This window comes from Chinchilla lanigera, unplaced genomic scaffold (assembly GCF_000276665.1).
Source record: "Chinchilla lanigera isolate Chin_1 unplaced genomic scaffold, ChiLan1.0 scaffold00062, whole genome shotgun sequence".
Lineage (NCBI taxonomy): Eukaryota > Metazoa > Chordata > Mammalia > Rodentia > Chinchillidae > Chinchilla > Chinchilla lanigera.
The window spans coordinates 5,385,880-5,409,497 of NW_004955463.1; positions in this window are offsets into that span (position 1 = coordinate 5,385,880).

Sequence of the window (23,618 nt, forward strand, 5' to 3'; positions counted from 1 at the left end):
TTTAGCTATTTAATTATTCAGAGATAGGCACAGAACTCTGTACTATGTCATACTGAACAATACTCACGTAGGATCTAAAGGAAAGGAGTGCAAAATCACAAAGACACTAAGCACCTGCTCCCTGACCACTACTCTGCGGGGCCCTCTGCAATTATTATCTGTTTAATTCTACCAAAGCTGACCCAGGACAAGCCACGGCAAGCTAAATTGCTTCCACTCCTGCCTTCTTCCCACTGCTGTAAACTTGCTGGTCAGAAATAGAATCACCATGAGTGACACGAACATTTCAGTGCAATATTCCCAGGTGGTTGGCTGGTATGATGTTGGATGACTTTCAATTTTCCCAGCTGAACTTTAAAATCTCATTAAAACAGTTTTTGTTGCTATTTGCTGGGTTTAAATCAGCAGTGATTCAACAAATAAGCAGCTGCAGCAGGTGGCCTCTTTTAGCAGGTAGAAGAAGAGGTGTGAGGAATGTGATTGAGAAAGACCAAAGCGATTTCAGAGCTAAAGCATCATGAGCTCCTTTGTAACAATTATCTTCTACAAACCCTAACTGATCTTTATATGTGAATGAATGACTTTGAAAAAGAACGTCTCTTGCTTCTCCCCCATCACTGGAACTGTTTGCATTGGCAGAAGTGTTGAATGGGTGGATTGCTAATAAGTTTGGAAATCTCTGTTCGTGTCTGATGCAACCTGGTGTTCTGTATAACATTAATTTAAAAAAGAAATCCTGAGCATGGAAAGATCTCTTAGATTCGGAACAGTTCTAAATTCCCCAGCTGACCCTGCCTAGCTTTTTAACTGTTTCTTAGCACCTGCCTGGGAGAATCACGGGGAAATACCGCAGTGACTCTCTGTGTACTGCATTTCCACGACTGGGCAAGGGCCAGTGTTTGGCACAGCAGCTGGAGCAAACAGAGTCCCCTCCCTCGAGGTGCTCAATCTTGTGAGACGTTCAGTCTTGCCTCTGGAAAATGCGAACGGTCTCCGAAAATTATACTTCCACAAAGAAAGAAATAAGGGCCATGAAAAATGCAAGACAGAGATAAGTCCTTCAAAAGGGTCTGAAGGTCAGTGTTCTTGCCGATTGTGAGCTAGGGTGTGCGGAAGGGCCTCGGGCACAGGGCAGGACAGAGGAGGAGTCACTGGCGGCAATGGGAGGATGACAAGAAGCCTAGAGAAGACTTCCTTCTGTGTGAGCCATTATGAGCAGAGCAACGAAGCGGAAATATAAGGAGAACAAGACCTTCCAGCTGACCGCCCCTGTGAGGGTGTTACCCTCTGTTTGCATCAGCTGCCCTAATCTTAGCAACTGCAGGCTGTCACTTGGCTAGCAGGACCCAGAGACTTTGGGGACCCCCTCTTTTCTGTTTATCCTTTCCCTGCTCTTCTGCTCCTCCCAAGGGCCAGGTCCGGCATAGTAGGGACTCAATTATTTAATTACCAAAATGACAAAATTATACTGACTGTTCTTATTTGTTCTTGAGGGCCCTCTGTCTAAAAGTAGTGATCTGCAGCTGTGTCATGAGCCAGGAAGAAGAGATCCGAGGACCTGGAATTTTAGGTTCCCAGAAACACCTCTCAAACCCCCCAGGCCGGCGCCCTGCCTTTTGTATCACAGCTTCCTAAATCTTCCCTAACAAGCACACAGGATCTGGGCAGCCCCAATCTCTCCTGGTTTAGGTGACTCAGAGAACAGTCCTTTTAGCATGTCTTTATTTCATATTTCATGTTTCTACTCAGTAGCGTTCAAAGGGATTAGGTAAGAGCTGGTGTATGTCAAGGGTACAAAGCTCCTCTTTAGCCCTGGGGTAGCAAGGGAGCCACAGTATTGAAGAGACCTTCCGTGGCCACATGGAGGAGAACAAGCTACCACTCAAGGCAGCTTAGCTGTTTATGTGGGGGACAGAGTGCTCCACACTGGCTGCGCGCTGGCCACTCTGGGGCTGCGGCAAGGAAGCTGCTGACAGGCAGGGGCAGCGGATAATGGAGGCATTCATTCACTCCAGCTGCTCACCAGCGCACAGGGGAGCATGCAGGAAGAGAATGCAGAAAGCACAGGGTGAACACAGCTATTTGGAAGAAGTCAGCTCCACCGCCTTCCGGGCCACCCCGAAGTAAGGGACGTTCATGGAGAGTTGAGACATCACGACTGCAGGGCAGTGTGAACTTTTGTTGCCTGGCTTGCCCAAATCTATAATAAGCCTGGTTAAACATTTCTAATATTTCCAAAGACTCTTGGCGGATTTCCCCCAATGAGCTGTCTGCTAAGAAAGGGTGGATGGACCCCGTATCCTCAAATAGGTTTGGATGCAATTCAAACTTTTCTCCCCTGGTGCACAAAAAAGCTAGTTCAACTGGGTCAGACACCCTCTGATAAGAGTGTTGGGTAGAGAGCAGGAGGCCTTTAGTCTATTCCTAGCCTCAGCACATGAACGTGACCTCAGCACAATTACATAACTGTTCTGGGCTTCTGTGTCCTCACCTTGGAAATGGACATAATAACTACCACTCTACCCCTACTCCCAGGATGGCTGCGCAGATGAAATGAGAAAGTCATCAATCATATTATACTTGAGAGACCAGTAAATCCTTAAGACCAGGGGCTGGCAAACTTTTATGCAAAAGGCCAGTGTATTAGTCAGCTTTTGTCAAAGAGATCCAATACTCAACATATACAATTTAGGGAGTAGGGGTTTAATTGTGCTCCTGGTCTCAGGAGACTCAGTCCATTGGTGACTGGGTCCAAGGCAGGGACATTAGGGCAGAACAAAGTTGCTTAGTTCATGCTGGCTAGGGAACAGAATAGAGTAAGAGTACCAGAGAGGAAAGGGCCAGAGACTAGATATAGTACCCAAGGTCACATCTCCATGACCCAGACACACCAGGAGTGTGTTTTCCTAGTCCCCTGGGAGGCTCTAAAGCCAATCAAATTGACAATTCACTTTAATTGTCATTGCCAGGTGGTACCTATTTTAGATATTGTGTACCACATCTGGTCTCTGTTGTACAGTGTGTGTGTGTGTGTGTGTGTGTGTGTGTGTATGTGTGTACAGCTTTTAAAAATGTAAATATCATTAGCAAATTCATGGAACACACAAAAGCTATAGGATATATTTGATGTACAGATTGTAGTTTGCCCTCCCTTGCTAAAGACAAACCACAAGTAGATGATACAGATAGAGTCATAAGTTACAAAAAAAAAACTCAATACAAATAAACAATACTTGAAGTATATATAAACGTAAATACATACATATTTATAGTATTTTCTGGCTTGTGACCTCTACTAGTGAAATTGTTTGAATCTCGGCCCACGAGCCATCTAGTTCAAGTGCTCCTAGACTAACTTGCCATTTACTGAGCACTTCACTGCAGTCTAGAACATCTGCTCTGAACCTGATGTCTGAGGCTCAGCAGTCTGAAAACTGGAGGCCAGCCTGCAGCCTCTGCTTGGCTAGTGTCACTCCCAAGAGGCTCATTGGGCCCTGATATAAATGAGCCCTTTCTATGTCCTGATCCCTCTCCAGCCAGAGCTCCTGAATGACTCATTCCCAGGGAGAATGGGGCAGAGGCTTTCGTTTGAGGGCCACTGCTGCCCATATAAAAAGTAATTAATGTTATCTGTGACAATTAGCACACTAATAGTATTCTATCAACAATGCTGTTTTTAAAAAATTGTGTAATCATTTGTCTAGTGAAGTAAACTGGCTTTATTACTGTCATTTACAAAAAAATGATAATTGTGATGAAGAATATTTAAGCATAGAATTTAAGGCAGCAAGGCCAGTTTTCAGGATTTCAAGTAAGTCAGGGATGTCTGCCTTTTTTCTGTCTCTGCTGAGAAATCAACTTCCTTATTCCATTCACAAGTCTCTCTTCTTTTTCTTAGACTCATTTTTTCTTTGAAGATATTACAAGAGCCACAGAAGGAAGCCTTAGATGAGTATAGATGATAGCAAAGAATGCTCACTTCGTTCTCTTCCCTTCTAAAATATTTTCAGAGAAACAAAGCAGATCAGTCACTCTTATCATGACTAAAGCAATAAGAACAGCCGGATATTAGATTTGCTCACACAAGAGATTACTGTATACCAACTTCGACACCATGCACTGGTTGGAAAGCATGGAAATAGAGTGAAATAAATGCAAATGAAATAAATTCAAGGAGGTAGAGCCAGGTTCTTACATAGCAACCAGCTGGTATTTTCTTTAGACAGATGGGAATATGGAGATGCAGAAAAGGTATGGGCTTTTCAACAAGATGGCTGGGATTGGTAGGGCAGTGTCTGACTCTGAGGTCTGTGTTCCCCAATGTGTCACCTGTCCTTGTGGCCACAGGGGTACATAGCTGGCCCTCATGCTTGTTTTTTCAGTTTTACAAACTGTAACAGCCTTTTCCCATTCCAGAGGAGGATATCTATCAGTTCTATTTCAATGCAACATTTCATTTCTGGTGATTATTTAATTTTGTGAGCACATATAGCCCAAATCTCAAGGCCACCGGTACAGCACTATTCAAAGTAAAGCATTACTGTGTGGAGGACAATTCTTGTCTTCGAATACAGACCACACCTTGAACATGGACCAAGGATCTTACAAATGCCTGTCCCTGCTCACAAGAGGGAATGTACAGATGGCTCAAGGTATCCAGTATCCCTCACGGGAAGAACAACCCAAATCACCCATCATAAAGATGGGGCCACCTGCACTCTTTTCCCTTATGAAGGAAAACACTTTAGAAATAAAAACCTAGCCAAAGGCAGTGCCTGATAACCATTAGGCACACAATAAAGGTGGATTCAGTGAATGGAAACCTTATGAAGAGGATATTTGAAATAATATCTCTTAGGAGAGGAACTGGACATGTCAGTGAACCTAAGAGATGAATGTCTTATTTGAGAACATTGTAAAAACATCAATGTCTTAATAAAAATCTAGTAAGGGGAGATAATGTATCTCCTGCTCTGAAACTAAGGAGATATAGAAATGAAAAATTTGCACCCTTCAATTTTGATTTCATGCATCTGCCATTATGTTATATTTAAAAACTTGATTCTTTTCTGAGAGTTTGGGTTGACTAATCCCAGAGTAAGTATGAGCAATGCATCTTCCTCCGGTGAGCCCCGAGAACCTCTCCAGTACGTTCTCTCCAGTTATGGACTATAAGTCGTTGTCCTTAGGCACAAGGCCAGGCATGCTTGCCTTTGCCGTTAGACTTGGGGAGCAAGTGTCCCAGGGTCCCGAGACTGTGGCCCTTGATGTACAGTTACATGAGCAGCACAGACCATCAGCTTCACAGGAGCCCTGAGAACTCAGAGAGAGACATCAGGGAAGGGAAGGGAAAGGAAGGGATAACAGACCTACCTGGAAGAGTTGCTACTTCTATTCTTTTAGTTCATAGTCTCTTCCTCTTCTATGGAGGACAGGTAAAAAAAGACCTGTGCAAGAGGGAATATATTTTAACAAAACATCCCATGACTTCCCCTAACTTCAGGGTAAATTCTAACCATGTTCATCTGACAAATAAGACCCTCTATGATTTGACCTCACCATTCCACTTCCATTCTTCATCTGCTGTCATTTTTTCTTATATATCACCGGCCTCTGTGAATTGCTCATCCCTTCCCAAATACGCTCCATTCTTTTTAATTCTGTTTTAACCTTTTGTCTTTGCCTGTGCTATTTTTTGTGCTAGAAGGCTTTCTCAGGTGTGTGATTTGGTGAACCTTTAAGTCTCAGCTCAAATAGTCCTCTGTGAAGACTTTTTGGCTGCCACAGGCAAAGTTATCTCTTTTCTCTGTTCTCCTTTAAGGCCTTGTGCAAACTTCTGTGATGGCACATATGAGTCTCCAGGAGGTATTTGTTTGTTTGTTTGTCTTCTGTCTGTGAGTTCCTGATCAGTAGGGCCTGTTACCCTTGAGCCTAAACTAGTGCCTGGCCTTAGTTGCCTATAAGAAATGTTCAATATGTGAATGGATAGATGACCTGGATCCAGATCTGGAAGGTTTAGGCACCCCAGTAAAATGACTCAGTGCTGTGCTGAGTGATATCCACCGGGGTGGGGGATAAAAAGGTACACTAAAGGAAATACTAGAACTCCTGTTACATTTCCTTGTAAAAAAAAAAAAAATTAACAACAAATGTAAGCTTTTCTCATGCTTTATAAGTAGTAGCACCTGTAATAATTTAAAAATAAATATATACATGAAGGATGTTCATTTAAAAACTATAGGCCACTGTTGTAAGCAATGAGAATCCTTTGAAAGATTCTGAACAGGGAAAAACCATGAATAAAAGTGTGCAAGAGAATCAGTCTTATAAGAAGAGGGAGGTAACACCATCAGTCAAAATGCAGAGTGCTAAATTGGGGCACACACAAGAAACCAGAGACTAGGAATGAGGAAAAAAGGAAAAGCCACTGAAGAATTACTATCATTATCTTCATTACTGTTACATCAGCAGGATGGGTGCCTTACCCACCAACAGTAAGGAGAAAGGAGGAAAGCCCCTTGCAGTCTCTAAAATGCAGTCAGTCATAACACAGAAAGCAGGCTGAACTCACAAGGAAGATAGACTACTTTGCCCCAGATTGAGAATCTACAAGTGATACTTAAGTTTTTTCCCTCTGCACTTGTTTGAAGGGGCAACAAATCAGGGTCTTCCATGAGGCCTGTCCAGGACCAGCTTGGGGCTTCTCAGTAAAGCCTATTAATAGCCTGGAACTATTGCATCACATTGTGCAATTGTGGAGTGGGCAGCTGGGCGAGAGCTGGAACTGCTGCTGGGTGAGTGACCGTCTTCTGGCTGCTTCCTGTTGGCTCAGGAAGCAACTAAAGAAGGTGGATTTATTTGTCAGTTGAGCAACCCGCCACTGTCCTGCCCGTGACCAACTTTCTCCCTTTAAACATTAACCATCTCTTAAAATGTTTGTATTTTGTGCCCAAGGTCAAGGGGCCTCAAGAGAAGCAGGAGGAATAAAGGGGGAGGAAGAAAAACGAAGGGGAGGAGGGGAAAGGAGGGGCCTCTACATCAATGGTTCCCTCTTTTCCCAAGTATTTGCTAAGTGTCCCTGGTAGCCTAGCCACTGCCCAGTTTGTCCTGTTTTTCACAGGTAAGGAGCACTATTGCCATCCTTATAAACTCACAGAAAAGTGAGGTAGGTAGGAGAAAAACCAGACAAGTAACTGAACAGGATATGTCAGAAGTCAGACACCCTAACCAACTGAGGGAGATGCTTCCTAAAAAGAAAAGACAGGCAGAACACTGAACCTGATTCCAGGTCTGTGGCTCCTGAGCACCAGAAAAGCACCAATCAGAAAGTGATAGCCTCAGCCAGTCATTTGAATTCAGTGTTGTTCATGGGACCAATCAGAAAACATTATTCCTGAACTTTCATTTGACTCCGGTGTTTTCCAGAGGACCAATCAGAAGACTCTTTCTTCATCTTTGGCTTACCTATGGGCATGACCAATCAAAGTTACGGTTCCTGATCCTTCATTTAGAGCCAAGGAAAGGCCAAGAGAATTTTTCAATAGAACAATTTACATTTCTCATGAGACCAGATGAGGTTTTGATAGGATAATTGTCCCAAAGCCATGTTGACATAACGGGCCACCAATCCAGGTATTTCAGGTACTAACTGCCCCTTAATATCCTCAGGTCACACTGAGCCCTCTTTACCAGTCCTCTCTGGGCCTATAGAGTATACTTTTCCCTGCTTTCAACAAATCCACACCCTCGCCACCTTTTCTGTGTGTCTTGTCCAATCCTTTGTTTAGAGCACCAAGGACCCAGAAAGAAGCACCCAAGGAGCCCTCACTGGTAGTAGAAAGAGACAGACTTGTAAACAGAAAACAAAGGAAAAGAAAAATCCAGTGCTGTCATCCTGCCTTCTACCTGGCCTCTGCCTTCCTTCCAGAGGTTACATGGGGAGACAGAGAGAGATTAGAAATTTGGAAGTTTCCAGAGTCTTTGTCCCCAGGGCAGTGCATCTCAAACATTAGTGAGCAAAAACTAATCTGAAAGACCTTTAATAAAATGCAGCTCTGGGCTCAGCAAGTCTGTTTCAGGGGTTTTGGGGTGGGGCCCTGAGCCTCTGAGGATCTGATGTAAGTGGTTTAGGATCACAAGGGGGTGCTGCTCTTCCAAAGCCAGACTGGGGAATAGACCCTGCAACTGCAGGGCACAGAGCTAACTAGCCCATCAGAGGTTGACGGAAAGAGAGGGATAAGAAAAGAGAGCCATCCAGAGGATTAGGGGCAAGAAATGAGAAAACTGAGAATGTGGGAAAGAGAGAGAGAAAGTCCCTCTGAATTGGTGAGACAGACTTGTAAACAGAAAACAAAGGAAAAGAAAAATCCAGTGCTGTCATCCTGCCAGAGACTCTCAGCTGGCTGGTATCTATGATTGTGCCCGAATTCTCAGAGTTTTTGTTAGGAACACTTGATGACTCATCTAAGCAAGCACAAGGCATACAAGGCAAACTGCTAAAGCATGGGTGGAAATAGTAAATACCACCTGTGGGGCATTGCCTATTGTAAGTGGCCGGGCTAGAAGGAGACCTGGGCTGTGACAGGAGACTGTTTAGAGAAGGTGCTGTAGCTTGGCACCGTCTTTGGTGACTTTCCTGGTTTGTGGCAGCCCTGTCCAGCCGCACCCCTATACCTCCCATCCTCCAGGTTGGTCACCTCCAGGATAGCAGCTAACTGTTGACCCTACAAAGCTAGGGTGGTCCAGCCACAGGGAAGCTGGAGCATGCATGCCACCAGCAATTTCTGCCTTGTGGTCTGTGGATCTTCCCCATTCCTGATAGCACCAAGGTGGTCAATGGAGTGGTTTTCTGTCCTCAACTGGATGTAGGCCTCAGCTGTACCCGCTGGACTTGTTGAGCCTAACCCTAGAGCTACATAGTTCTTCTCCAGCTTTGGTAAAATGTTCACCTTGCCTCTCCCTCAAAGTGCACTTCCCTCCACTCCTCCCCAAAGGCACATCTCCTCCCTCTTCCTTTCTGCTCTTCCTCCTTTGTTCCTTTTCCCTTGAATTCTTCTGTTTCCTGTTCCCATTAGAGTCCTTATTGTTTGGTGCTGAAGATCTCTGTTCAGGTTTGCCCCACCTACTGGACTCCAGATTCCTGGGATGGCTCCTGGGAGTCACTAGAGCGAGATGGTTAGGAATTCTGGCCAGCCTGAGCCAGAATCTCAACCTTGCCACTGATCAGCTGTGCGAACTTGCAAGTTACTTCATTAACCTAAGTCTCAGTTTCCTTTTCTATACAATGGGCAAACTACTGTACTGTTAAGTGAGAGATCACTTGACCCCCATCCTGAAAAACACTCTGGCCCTCAATAAATGTTTGCCCTTCTTTTTATACATATTCATGCCCTTACTTTTACTCTAGTCCCTATGAATTTAGCAAAGTAGACACTAATAATGTCTACTGAATTAGCAGTTAAGGTCTGTAACTGTATCACTGCATCAATGTATTAGTACAGTTTAAGAGATGGAAAGTTTAATACATCCATTCAAACATTCATATTTTATGCTGTTTCCTATCTACAAGGGTTTGTTTATACTGGAATTATCTAAATAAGCTTAGGCAGTCTGTTCTCCATTACTCTTCCTTTGTGTCCATTGCTGAAGGCTGTTTTTTTCACCTCTCTTCTTATCCTTACATCTTCTGTCCTGATTCTGAATGGATGAATTGGAAAATGGTAGCTATTTAAAAGGTTCTTAAAGTTAGTCTGTGTTCTCTAGGGAAATGCAGCTGTGGAAGTCTATCAAGTTTGCTACAAGTGTTTAAATTCACCTTGTCCTCCTGTAAATCTCCACTTTGTGAAATGAAGTGGGAAGAGCTAAATAAATTCCACCGTCCCTTGTAATTGCACTGGTCTATGATTTCCTTTGTGTGCGGCTTGACTTTTAGACTCAGAAAGGTAACACAACTTCTACAGACAAACACAATCTAATGACTAAAAGAGTCCATGACTTTGACGCTTTCACTTATAATTTCTTAACTTTTCAGTGGTACCAAAGCAATATGCATCCAGTAGAAGCTATGCTTTGAGTTTCAAATGTTGCTGTTTTCCAGGGCTGTGATAATGTGGGTGATACGCTCTCCTCGTGATGCTGGACAGTGGTGGTGGGCTGCAGTGTGGGGTCAGCCACACCGTCACCAGGGAAACAATTTATGTGCTACAATCTGTGCTCTTCTAGGATGTTTGGTAGGGCAGGTGTGTGAAATGAAATGACTCCCTGATGAATAACATCTCAGAAAAATTAGGCACAATTTCTATTTCTTGGCTGTCTGTCTTTACTGCTTGCCTGGAATTCCTGGAAGCTGACTGCACAGTTGAGCTAAATGTCTGGAACCTTGGTTTGTAACACAAAATCTGCCCCCTCCCCAATCAGTATACTTCAGTTTCTTAGTCGCCCTGGTAATAGTTCCTGTTCCCGTTCTGCTTGCTTCTGCATCTTAGAAATGGCTGGTCACTGTGATGCCTGGCTGGTCACTGTGTTGCATGGCTGGTCACAATGACGCACATTGTATAAACCAATCCCCAGTGGACAAGCCATTCTGCCTCTGTACTCCCTGCTTGCTTATCCCCTGAAAACCCTAGTCAGCCAAAGATCAGGGGTTGGTATTTTGGGAATGATCCCAATCAGTGCCCGTCACCAATATAAATAAATTTGCCTCTGAATCCTGGATGTTCTTTGGTGTTTCTGCTTGCTGTTGCAGGTTCTCATCTCTTTGATTTCAGAAATTCTGGGGAAAATAGCAAGGGTGGACTGAGCTCAGAATGAACTAAACTTCTCAGATTTTAATTAAATAATAGAAGGTTAAATATGGAGAGCAAATATTTCCTAAAAGTATGTGAAGAACCAGGAATAAAGCATTTTACTATTTCCTCTTCCCTCCAAGAGAACGTGACTATGACTCTCTGCTTATCCCTCGGAGGCAGTAGACATAGTGCCTTCAGCCTGGGCCACCACTCCACCCCTAAGGCCAAAAGAGCCCCTGGCCAAGTAGGAGGAGCCCTGCCCTTCCCAGCAGGAGAAGCCTGAGCAAGACCTTTGTACTTCTCTTCCTTTGTCTCCTATCCAGTGTGAGTTACTTTGAATTTATTCTTCCTCTTGGACCTTTGCTTCTCATCCTCTTTTAATCCACGTTACTTTCAAAAAGCATTTAAAAGTGAGTTTATAGGTACTTCTTCTCCTTAAAGGTTACACAAGGTACTCATGAGCCCAGGTCTGTCACACTCACTGGGGTTGGACAGTGCCACCACAGGCTCCTTCCTCTCAGTAACTTTGACCGATTGCTGGTGATTGGTGGAGGGTATATACTCCTGTCTTGACACTGAATCTAGAGACACAGTAGTAGGCAGGATCATCTCCTCACTGAATGTTTCTTGAACATCATCTGTGTTCCCTTAGTGACTGGGGGTTGGTGGTGGGAGAGGTAGAAAGTGCTGTGGGACCCAGAAGGGTGTCACTAGCTCTGCCTTGGTCTCCGGGGAAGGTTTTGCAGGCAAAGAAAGAAATGAAGGGCTTCCAGGAATAGAACATGGAGTGTAGATGTCAAAGAGCAGAGGTCTGAGGAAGCACGGTGTTACAGTTCTGACTTAAAATGTCCCTCAGAAGCTCATGTGTTGGTAGGTGATTGGATCACAGGGACACAGGCACCATACTCATAAATGTATTCATCTGCTGAATGAGCTGAGGACCTGGATATGCTGTTATGAGGTGGAACGTGGGTGGAGGTTGGTCACTGGGCCTGACCTGGAAGGCTGTATTCTTGTTCCCAGCTCCTCCTCCTCTCTTTCTGCTTCCAGGCTGCCATGCTTTGAGCATTTTTTCCTCTGTTATGCCATCCTGTTTCTGCCTTTAAGCCCGCTGATCATGGACTGAAACCATGAGTCAAAACAATGAGTGTTGGGTATTCTGTCCCAGTGACAGGAAAGTGAGTAACACCATGTGTTAAATAATGACCATGCACTAAAGGCTTGGTGGCCACACTGGTGCTATTGGGAGGAGGTGGAAACCTCAAGAACAGGCACCTAGCAGGAGGTCTTTAGGTCACTGAGGGTGTGCCCTGCAAGGGTACTTTGGGATCCCAGTCTTTCCTCTTTCTGTCTTTTGCTCCTTGGCCAAGAGATGAACACACATATGTTCCTGTCCGCTGCCTTCTGACACCCACAACAAATATAAAAGCATAGGGTCCCTAGATCATGGACTGCAACTTCAAACACTCCAAGCCAAAATAAACCTTTTCTCTTTGCAGGTTTATCTTCTCAGGAATTTGTGATAGTACCAGAAGGCTGACTAACACATGTGGCTTATTCAGGAACTAGTGGGTCCTTCCCAGGAGCTGGAACACCATGTGTGTGGGTGGCGAGTGACAGCAGGAGCTGTTGTGAATGGATATGAAGACACTGGAACTTGATCCTGTAGACAGTGTTCTCATCATCAGACCACCAGCAAACAACTGAAAAATAGTATGAATTTTACATTTCCAATTTATAACAACCTGCTCAGCCAGCATCATAGGGGGCATTCAGGCACTAGAGGATAAGTGTGAGGAAACATGAATGGAGGAAACACCCACAAAGCAAGCAGCACTTGCACTCTTCACTTGTAGAAGCTGCTGTAGAAAGTAAGGATATAATCACCCCTAAATGTTCATGTTACTGGAACCCATGGGCACAAAACCTCCACTTACCAAACTTACTTTGCTGCCCTCTTAAAAGGTAATGTTCTCAGCATTCCATGTTAGAGAACTATGCGTGATGATATATAATAGAATTTCTGGAAGAGAAACCCTATTTGTAGCACATGAGTCGATTGACAACCATTATTGTAGCCATTCTTAGGTGTTCCCAGAGGACCTGGCCAGGATGCAGACATTCTCAGATACTCTCATCTCTGAAAAAGCTGTCCCTTTAAATTAACTTTCAAGCAGAAGCATACAAAAGTGAGAAGGGGTGAGCACAGCCAATCATATCAACCAAATCAAATTTGGTGACCAATATTATTATTGCTCAGAGTAATAACCCTGAGCGGTGAAGATAAGTCAGGTTCTGTGACACTATGGCTTTGTGTCATGTTCACTGGGGAGATATTGAGTTAATGAAGCTGATTTGGGGAGCGGCAGCGGTTCGCAGAGCTTTACTCACGATCACTGTGAATTCAGAGAAGGTATTTGTGTATGGTGTTTCTCAAGTTGATTTGATTACCAAACGTCCTGCTATTTCCTGGCCCATACTACCTGGAGGCCTACAAGGACCCTCCAGAAATATTAGAGCCTGTTCTTGATTGTATATTTCAAGAGGGAAATGCCAGCTTTTGGGGGAATTTGTAGGTAACTTGTGAAGGAGGAAGTAGAGGAAGAAGCTGCTCCAAGGGCTCCACCGTGCCAGATCCTCAGCTGTCCTCTCCGCTGTGGCTCAGTGTCATGCTGCAGCCTTGTATGCTGCCACTTCCTCGCCGAGACCTGCCCTGCTTCCCACCAGCCTTGCTCCATATGGATTCTCTTAGGCAGCAGCCCTGACTGGTTGCCTCATCCCCAACTCCGCACTCCTTCCTGTCCTCCACAGTTTTAACCCTGGCCTGGAGCTTACCAGAAGAACTCAGCAAGAAAGGCCCAAAGCTACATTGTCAATATTCTTTCATTTACTCCGGCTTGAGAAATAGCACTTTCTGCCATGTATTTTTAAGTTGTTATTTGCTTTTCTTGCAACAAGGGTCCTCTCAGGACTTCTATTGTTCTGTGATCTACCTCCCAGAGTTAGTAATTATTTCACTAGCTTATGTGTGTGCCCTAGCTTTCATTCTGTTTTTCAACTTTTGTGTATTGTTTCATTTGCTTTCCAGTAGGATGGTTTGGTTTTCTTCATTTGAAGGAGAGGAGATATCTTAATTTGTTTTTGTTTTCATGTTTATCATTAGTACATGCAGATGTGTTTATGTGAGTATAGTATTTCCTGAGTTATCTGTAGAGAGTGCGCCTCACAGATGGTGCTGTGGTCTTCGTACAGACCGTGGCCCCGATGGGCTCGTGCATTGGATGTTTCGTGCCTAGTGCTGATGTGAGAGGTAATGGAGCCTGTGAGAAGCGGGCCCAGTGGAAGGTGGTTAAATCCCTCACAGCAGTGCTGCCCTCACAAGGCATTGAGGTGGTTCTCACAGGCCATGGGTAATTCCTACAGGAATGAGTCCTGTCTCACAGGGTGGCCTCCCTTTGCATATCTTCCCATCATCATGGCACCTGCCATGGTGTAATGTGATCAGGGGGCTCCGGGCAAGAATGTTTGAATGCCATTTGAATTTTCAGCTTCCAAAACTGTGAACCAAATAAATCTCTTTTCTTCTTAAAAGACCCGGCCTTAGGTACTTTGTAACAGCAATAGAAAGTGGACACACACTCTTTAAAATTAAAAAAGAAAAGAAAGTGGACATACAGGTGGTTGTGGTAGAGGAAGTAACACTGAATGCAAGCACTTTTCTCTTTCTGTTGGGAGAACTATATTTTCCTTGGCTGTCCATTTCAGCTTCTGGTCCCTCAGCTGTAAACTTCTAAAGATACTCTTGAGTTGTCTTTGTAAAGCAAAAAGATGGATTTCTGAAAAAATGTAAAATTTTAAATTAAATCCCAAATCCTCCAATTGAATAGGAAGCTCTTCTCCAGCTTTCAGCTTTACCTCAGCTGGTATTCGTTTTAATCAAGTTAAAAATATCCTCCTAGATTCTCCTCCCTCCACTAAAATCTTGGTTACTTTTAGGAATCTCATTTTACTCAGAATAATACTATTCTTCCATTATTCCCAACATTCCCCTAGATTCTGAAGCTTTCATACTCTGGGTCTAAAATTCTAGCTGCTTTTTAAGAGGAAAAAGCCCTCTCCAGAAACTCTGTGAACTTATTAAATTCAGCCTATCCAGAAATAAAGTACATTTAGCTCTTCCCATCTGCCTTTTGTTTGTTTGTTTTGTACTTTGAGACAGGACTTCGCTGTGTAGTTCAGGTTGGTCTTGAACTATGGAGCCCAGGCTAGCCTAATATGCACAGTGATCTTCCTGCCGTGGTTTGCTGAGCGCTTGGATTACAGGCGCCACCACCATCCCTGGCCAGTCTGCTGTTCTCATGACTATCCTTGCCTTATTCAAGACATTCAACAGCCTCTATGTAGTTGCACAAGCTCAGATCCTTCTGGTCTGCATGGTGTCTTCTTTTTCCCTTATTTCATTAATCTACTCTGATCTTATTTCAGTGTTGTCTATTCTGCGCTAGTAATGCCTTTTGCACACATCCTTCTCTCCCCTTTCCTTCATAGCTAGCTCTTTTTCTTTTCTAGACTGTTGAATATCCTCTCTGGTGGTCTTCCCTCCATCCTCTAAATCTTCCCTGTACTTGACAGCAAGAATGACTTCATCTTTCATCAGCAATGAGTACTCCCACTGTTCATAACCTGCCATGGTCTCTGGCACCAGACCCTCACCTGTAGGGTAAAGGACAGCTGCAACTAGTCCATTTCTTCGAGAGAGGGACTGTAGGTTATTGTAGACTTGAATCAAGTAAGTGTCTCTTACTCAAAACTATAGGCACTTTGGATAAAGCACTTGCAAGCATGTACCCCTGGTTCTGGGAATCCCTCCAGTCTCCCTTGCTGGTCTGGTTTTCTCAATTTATATGCTGTGCTTCATACCAAAGCTCATCCAAAGCACATCCATTCTACCTTCCAAAAACATCATGGCCTAATTGGACTCTGAATTTTGGAAGTTGTTCCTTCACCACAGGCAAACCCCCCACAGCCCAGGAGACAGGGATACTGCAAATCAGCCCCAGTGCAGAACTGTGGCCTTATGCTGGTTGTGCAGAGTGTTTAGATGGGACTTCTGGTGCCAAGGCTAAAGACGTGAGGTTTGTGAGATGCAGTTCATTGCAGCTTCTTATAGTCTGTAACAAATGTTTCCAGTTTGCTCATTCATCGAGTCACCCAACAAATATTTATAGAGAGACTTCCAAGTGCCAGATGCATTCCACAGTGTTGGGGATACATCAGAAAAGATGTCAGTCAAGGTGCCAGCTCATGGAATCTATATTCCAGTGTTTAAAGCAAAGTTGACAACATATATGTTAACTCAAACATAGCATCAAGGATTGTGAATGGTTTTAGTTTGAAGATCATAATACAATACAAAAAGGACTCAGAGGGAAAGAGCTGTTTTAGACAACATGCTTAAGGAATTAACCTCTGAGTATATGACATTTGAACAGAGACCTGAGTGATGAGAAGCCAGCATGCCACTTTCTATGGGCAAAGTACTGGGTAGGGAGACCACCAAAATCAGGCAACCCTAAATCAGGAATAAATTTGGATGAGTTTGAAGAACAGAAAAGAGAATAGTGCTCCTGGCTTGACAAACAAAGATGTGTAAGAAAGAAAATTAGGTCAAGCGGGAAGACACAGGCTGGATCAAGAAAGGTCTTGGTAAGTTTGCATAAGATATTTGCATTTCCAGTTGAGAGCAGTAGGAAACCATGTTCTTTATACCCAGAAAAAGATCACATTAGAAACCATGGCGACTGAAGATGTATCTAATTTCCTGCTGGTCACACAGGGGGGATGGGTGGCAGGGGTGGAGACCTGGGCCCTGAGGGAGGGAGTGAGTATCAAGTTTCTTAGCTGTTCCCAGCCTGGAAGGACTTAGCTCCTGGACTAGTGTAACTTTCAAAGGAGGGCGACTAAACCACTCCGGAAGGGAGCAAGCACAGACCCAAGGTTGTTTAGACACTGTTAGAGGAGTTAGGAAATTAGAAGGCCAGCAGATGCAGGGAAGCTGGGGATGTAAGCCCCAAGACAATGCTCAAGAAAGGCAGAAGTTTGGCTGGGGATATAGCTCAGTGGCGCAAGCGCCTGCCTGGCAAGGGCAAGGTCCTGAGCTCAATTCTCGGTACAAAAAGAAAGAAAAAAAAAGGCAGAGGTTTATGAGCTGGAATAATGGAGTCTACTTGGAGAAGCAAAACTGTTCAAGGCATAGAAAAAATGTGTGCCCCCAAATTCGTTTGTTGAAACCTAACCCCAATGTGATGGTATTAGGAGGTAGGGCTTTGGGGCAGGGGGGAGGGGAATTAGATCATAAAAGTAGAGAGCTCTCCTAAGTGAGATCAGTACCCCTAAAGCAAGGGGCTCCAGAAAGCAAACTTGTTCCCTTCTATGTCAGGACACAATGCAACACTCTGCAGTTTCCAGGCTGGAAGAAGACCCGCATCGGAACCTCGCTGTTCTAATGCTCTTTTCTTAGGCTTCCAGTCTCACACTTCAAGAAATAAATTTCTGTTTAAGTCCCCCCGCAATGGTACTTTGTGATAGCAGCTCAATTAAGACACCCGCACAACTCCGTAACAGGCTCTAGACATACTGCAGTGTTCTTTCTCAGATCGGCTCTCTTGTACTCTGGTTGCCCCGAAACAAAACACACAAGTCTACAAAAAATGTAAAAATGGCACCCTGATATTTGTACAGGGTGGGCCCCTCAAGTACCCCATATGCTAACAGTGTAAATCCTGGGCCCAGGAAAAAATGGCCTTCTTGACCTTTATAATGGCCTAATAAGCAGATCTCCCTTGAGAAGAGCTTTCTCCTTTCATGGTTATTCTTTTCCTTGCAATAGTTTTACATTTGCTAATATGCAATAGTTAAAAAAAAGGGCAACCCTACGAAATAGAAGGTACTTTGAAAATGCCAAGACTGCTCAGTTCCCTGACAAGCCCCACTCCTTGGCCACAGTGAGGCTTTGGAATAAAATAAGGACTGGATGAAGGATGAATGGGCCCAGTCTGTCTCCACAAACCTCTGCAGTGTGGAGGGGGCCAGAGACATCACTTGGTTCATAAGCTTGAATAGAGTGTCTTTCATTCAAAGATCCCAAGTCACTTCACAGCTGCTAAAACGATCCTAAGCAAATATTTGTAGCCATAAGGTGCAGGTGGGAATATGGAGGCACCAAAAAGAAAAAGGGTTGGCTTACACCCTGAGAGTTAGTGGAGGAGGTAGGACCAGGCTCCAGGACTTGAGCTAGTTCAGAGCTCCATGTGCAGCACCAGGCCCAGGTGACTGAGAACAGTCATGATCACACCAAGTTGGGGGTCCATAGCAATAGCCAGTTGTCTATCTGCAGCTTCCTAACCCAGTGACTCCAAGACACATGTGTGTGGTGATTTGGTAGCATGCTGCTTGTAAGTGGTGAGGGAGCTTAATCACTAAGGTCCTCTAACTAGATTGACAGTGCCCGTCAGAGGGAGCATATGCAGGAATATGTTGTCTATGTTCCAACAAATTCACTTTATAGCCTGAGTTAACCCTGCTTCTTGTGTGCTGATGCCAAAAAGGCAAACACACAATATGAACATCTGACCATGTGGCCATGATAAGGGCAGGCACAGCAGACCCTACTTGCTGTAGGCTGCAGGCTGGAGTTCCAATGAGGACCAAAGTCAAGGTTAAAGAATGTGCTTTGTGATGGAGACTGCCCTGTTTTTGTTGCTGCAGACCTTAAAATAAGCAGAAGTCCAACACAGTGTAGAATCCTGATGAGGGTACTCAGGTGTCCTTCCCACAGAGGGCATTGATTAACTGGATGACAGATAAGTCAGGAAGGATTTGGGAGGAAGAAAGGAAAAGAATGGAAATGCAGGGGCTTCAAAATGCAGGTTGGGCTGCCTCCCACATTACTTCTCCTGGGCTTTTCCCATACCTGAGATCTAAGCAGGGACTCACCCAGATGCCAGGAACTCAGTGGAGCTTCAAGTCTCAAAGAAATCTCTAGCATGACCTTCAAATTGCATATAAGACTTAATTCCCAAATTACAGGTAGTCAGTGGATCACCTTTGCTGGCAGGTGAGGAAGAAAACCAGGGTGTGTTGAAAAATCCTGTCACCACCGACCTTTTACTCAGCATCTGTCATGGCTGGCCCTGGGCAGCACAAAGAAACAGGCAAAATTTGCTTATGTTTGAGCTGCTTCTCTCTAGCGCCCAACATCCCAGGCCCACCCAGAATCTATAGACCCAAAACGCCCCAGGGCAGGGACACTGGTGTATATTCCCATCACCAATCTGTCCACTGTCAGTGAATTTTCTCCAAAGGAGTTTGCCTGCATGCACGGAGCAAGGACCTCAGCCTCAGACATCCACGGCTTGAAGCTGGAAAAAATGAGCCAGTGAGAGAACCAGAGCACAAAGGAAAGGCAGACCTTGTATCTCAAATTTTGTCCAGGCTCGTCCTGAGCAATGGAAGGGCATCTTGTATACTGCAAAAGGCCACCCGATGTTAAAGGGTGTTATTATACGATTGTTACTACTTTTGATTTGGAAACCACTGGGCTAATAACTGCATAGCAGTCAATGGGGCAAAGGAAGCCAAAGAGGTCTGGGTTTGTAGCCACCTCTGTGGCTGACACAGGTGTGATAAGTGGGTCACCTTTCCTATCCCAGCTTCCCCAGAGAACAGGGTCTCTAAATGGACAGAAAGGGATAAAGTAGATCAAATACCTAAAGCAGACAGAGTCAACAAAATTGCCTTCCCTTTCTCTCTGGTGAAGACAGGATGTTGCTTTACATAGAAATGTAATTTATACAACTAGAAAACAATACTGGGGCACCAGAGAGGGCTCCAGAAGTGCCTCAGTTCACGGCACCTTCACTCTGCACAAAGACTGCAGAGAAGGGAAATCTATTTCCATGTGAGTCAGCCTTTAGCAGCAGTTGCTTTGCACAAAGTGGCATTTGGGGGTGTTTGCCATATGCAGAAAGTTTTTATTGACCTGGATCATGTCTCTCTGGACTCCAAGCGGCGGGAGGCTCCAGGTGTGTGTTGAAAGGGCAGAAGAAACTTGCCAAAGAAGCCAAGGGCTCCAGGAGGCTCCATGCCAGGCTTTGTGTGTTGGCTGGAATATTTCCCACGGAGATCAGTGAACACATAGGAAGCCACCCACAGGCCGGTGGAAGCGGAGTGGAGTCCAGGCAGCCGGTAAAGTGGACTTTACTCAAGTCCACTGCATGCAGCCACATATCCTGATGGCTTGTCATGGGTCCCCTCCCAAGTCTCCGTCCAGCCTGGTCTAGGAGCTCCTGAGAAGCTCTGTTTATGAAATCTATATCTTGGCAGTCAATGGCTCAGCATTTGTCAGATGTGGTGGGGGTGGGATTTTGCATAGTTGGCACTGATTTACTATTCCAAATGAATTCCAGTGGTGCCTGTCTGTGTCCTCTCCCTCTTCCCTCCTGCTTCCATTGTACTAACACCACCACCTCATGGACAAACCTACTCACTACAGATGGCACTGAAGGTTTTTTTGTTTTTGTTTTTGTTTTTTAAATTGTTCTTCTTTTCCCAGTCACTACTCTCCTCAGGGAACATGAACCCTGCTTCTGACATCTCCTTCAACCTCCTAGGCCTTGGGGATGCAAAGGCAAGCCTAGCTCAGGAAAAATATCTCTGCAGGAGTGTGAGCAGATTTGACCCACAGCCCCAGATCTCTGTGTCCAAAAATACTATACTCTATATGTGTGGTATTTATCTATGAAGCAGGTATGCTATATGAGACATGTACATAGAAGATGTATGTGTTTGTATGTACATATGAGCTCCAGCTAACCTATATTCATTTTTATTTAAATATATGAATGTATAATATAAGCATATGAACATCTATTTTACTTCTTTAAATCTGTTGTTTCATATGTATTAATATATAAATATATATTCATTTAAGTATTTAATATAAATAGTATATAGTTATTCCTCATCTATCTATGGGTCAGACTTGAAAGGCTTCTTTCTGTCTCTCACACACTTCTCAGGCTACAAACCTTTGCTTGCTTCTCTGCCCTTGCTGTATATGTGAACTTGATTTCACTGAGACAAAAACAATTCAGTCTTTGAGCTTTAGGATATAAAACAGTAAAACAGGCCAGTGGTGTCCATTAATAGCAGATATAGGGCACCTAGTCCAGGCTTGACACACAAGGATGTTTAATATATGGTGAGGGTGGAGTTATGGTGCTGTGGCTGCTATGGCGGAGCTGTGGTCTTAGAAAGCACAAGAGACATCTTATTAAACACCCCCCACCTCAACTAGTTGAATGAATCATCCCATCAAAGCCTAAGAACTTGACTGTATTGCCAGTGGTTCTTTGACACTGTTAAACCACAGAAAAGATGAAGTCTGGTTATTTCACAAAGATGGAATAGAATGAGAGATAGTAGAGCCTCTCAGAATATCTAGGAGACCAAACAGGATTCACCCCAGAAGAGGTTGCTTTTATCTGGCATGGATTTCAGACATCTAAGAAGCGATGTTATAATGACAATAATGAGCACGCCCATGTATTCACTCTCCTGAGAGCTCTGAGAAGAGTCTAGAGTACAGAATACAGCAGAAGCTACTCTGCTCTCCCAAGAACCTTTCTTCCAGCTCTACTCCTATCTCAAATAGCCAAAAAATCAAGGAAGCATTTATGTTTGATTCAGAAATTCAGCTTTACCATCCTATACACATATCTAAATATGGGCTGCTTCACAACAAACTAAGTAGATCTGGACATATTAATAATTAATGATAATAGCTTTGCCTTCTCGGACCACAAGATTAAGTGTCCAAGAGGCTCTCTAGTGAACCACTGAGATGTTCACTAGCTTGACAATTAGTTCTTGATGGCCTGAGCTCAGCCTGTACTCTGAAGTACAGAGGGGTTGTGGGGTAGCACTTTCATAATTTAGCGTATACCCCACTTCCAGGGTCTTATTAGGATATAGACTGAGATTCACTGGGCCAGGGGTGGACCCCAGGATTCCTTCTCTTTAATGTGCTCCCAGGACCACTGGGAAGGATACTGTATTGTATGCTGAAAAATGGATGTGCTACAAGCTTTCCTGCTAGATGCTGACTTGAGACATTGAGATCTCAAATACAAATGCTATTTAAAGAAGGACAACCCAACATGCTGGAGGGAAACATGTAGCTTTTGCAGAAGAGATGGGTTACATCAGGTTGAGAGTAGAATACTGCTCTGGTTAAAGTGCTTGCAGATAACTGAGGATTAGCTGTTACAGGAAAGGAAAGAGAAAAAAAAAAGGCATTTTATCGGTGGAAAGGACTGAGCCTTATGCTACTGCAGTGCTATTAAAATGCTGTGATGGTTCCATAACACAAAGACCTGCATATCATGGCTCTGGCCTTTCTGTCCTCCAAATTGAGGTTTGCCTTTGACTTAATGGAACAATTTTCTTCTGATGCCACAGCAGCTGTTTCATTCCAAGATGGATTGCAATGTGAACTGATCTTTTTCCATTTCATGCCCCAAACCGCAGCACAATTAGTTTCTAAATAAATGTCAATGGCTTCTGTGGGAGGCAATGAATGTGAGGCTGGAATATCAGTGGCCAACCACAGAGAAAGCCTGTGTTGGCTGTTCCTCTAAAAGGGCTCAGCAGTCCCTGTTTAGACATGCTGTATTTCCTGGGAAGCATCAGTGTTGATGGGTGCTCACTGAACAGTTTTGATAGGAAGTAGTTTAAAAGACAGAAAGAAGATGGAATTTGTTCCAAAGGTCACCAAATGTCTTGAGGTAAAGAGAGATCACCTTTGTTCCAAAGCAGGTATGCAAGTTTCTCTGAACTGATGATCTTTCCATCATGACAAATTCCAGTCACACAAAGAGATGACCTTCCACCTCATTTCATCCTCGAGTCTGAGTAAGGACAGCTATTATGGGTTAAACCGTATCTCCCTAGAACTCATATGTTAAAGTTCTGACCTCCAGGACCTCACTATGTGACTTTGTTTAGGAAATAACATCATTGTGGTATCTGAAATCCATGTATAAGTTGATGTCTTAGTTTACTGGTGGATGGGGTAGGGTGGGTCCCTAATCTAATATGACTTAGTGTCCTTATCAGGAGGGGAAACCTGGACAAGGACACACACTGGGAAAATGCCACATAAAGATGAAAGCAGACAGCAGGATGACACATTTTCCATAAGCCAAGTTGTGTCAAAGATCAACAAAACACTAGGAGCAAAGGAGAGGCCAGGGATAGATTCTCTCACAGCCCCAAGAAGGAATCAGCCCTGCCCACATTTTAATCTCAGGCTCCAACTCTCCAGAGCAGGGGGACAATAAAGTTCTCTTACTTAAGCCCAGCTAGTCTGCTGTACATTGTAATGGCAGCCCTAGCAAAAGAGGACAACAGAAGGATAAAATTAGGTATCAATAAAATGAAGTAATTAATGGCCCCACAAAAATCTTTTAACATCTGTAGAATGTGGACATTGGAAAAAGTGGTTGGCAAAATCCACTGTAGGAAAGTTTTCTGCGATTCTATGAAATTCTGAACTAGTGATCAACCTAATGCCATTTTGTGCATAACACCTGGGGAGTGAGAGTAAAGAAACAGCAGCTGTACGTAGGGGGGCAAGGAACAACCGGAGGAGACAGGAAGCAACAAAATCAGATCGTGGAGCACTCAGGGAGAAGCTCAACTCTGTGGGGACCTCAACACCGAACTGAGACTGGACCATTCCAGGGTCTGCAGAGGACAATCTATGCATGA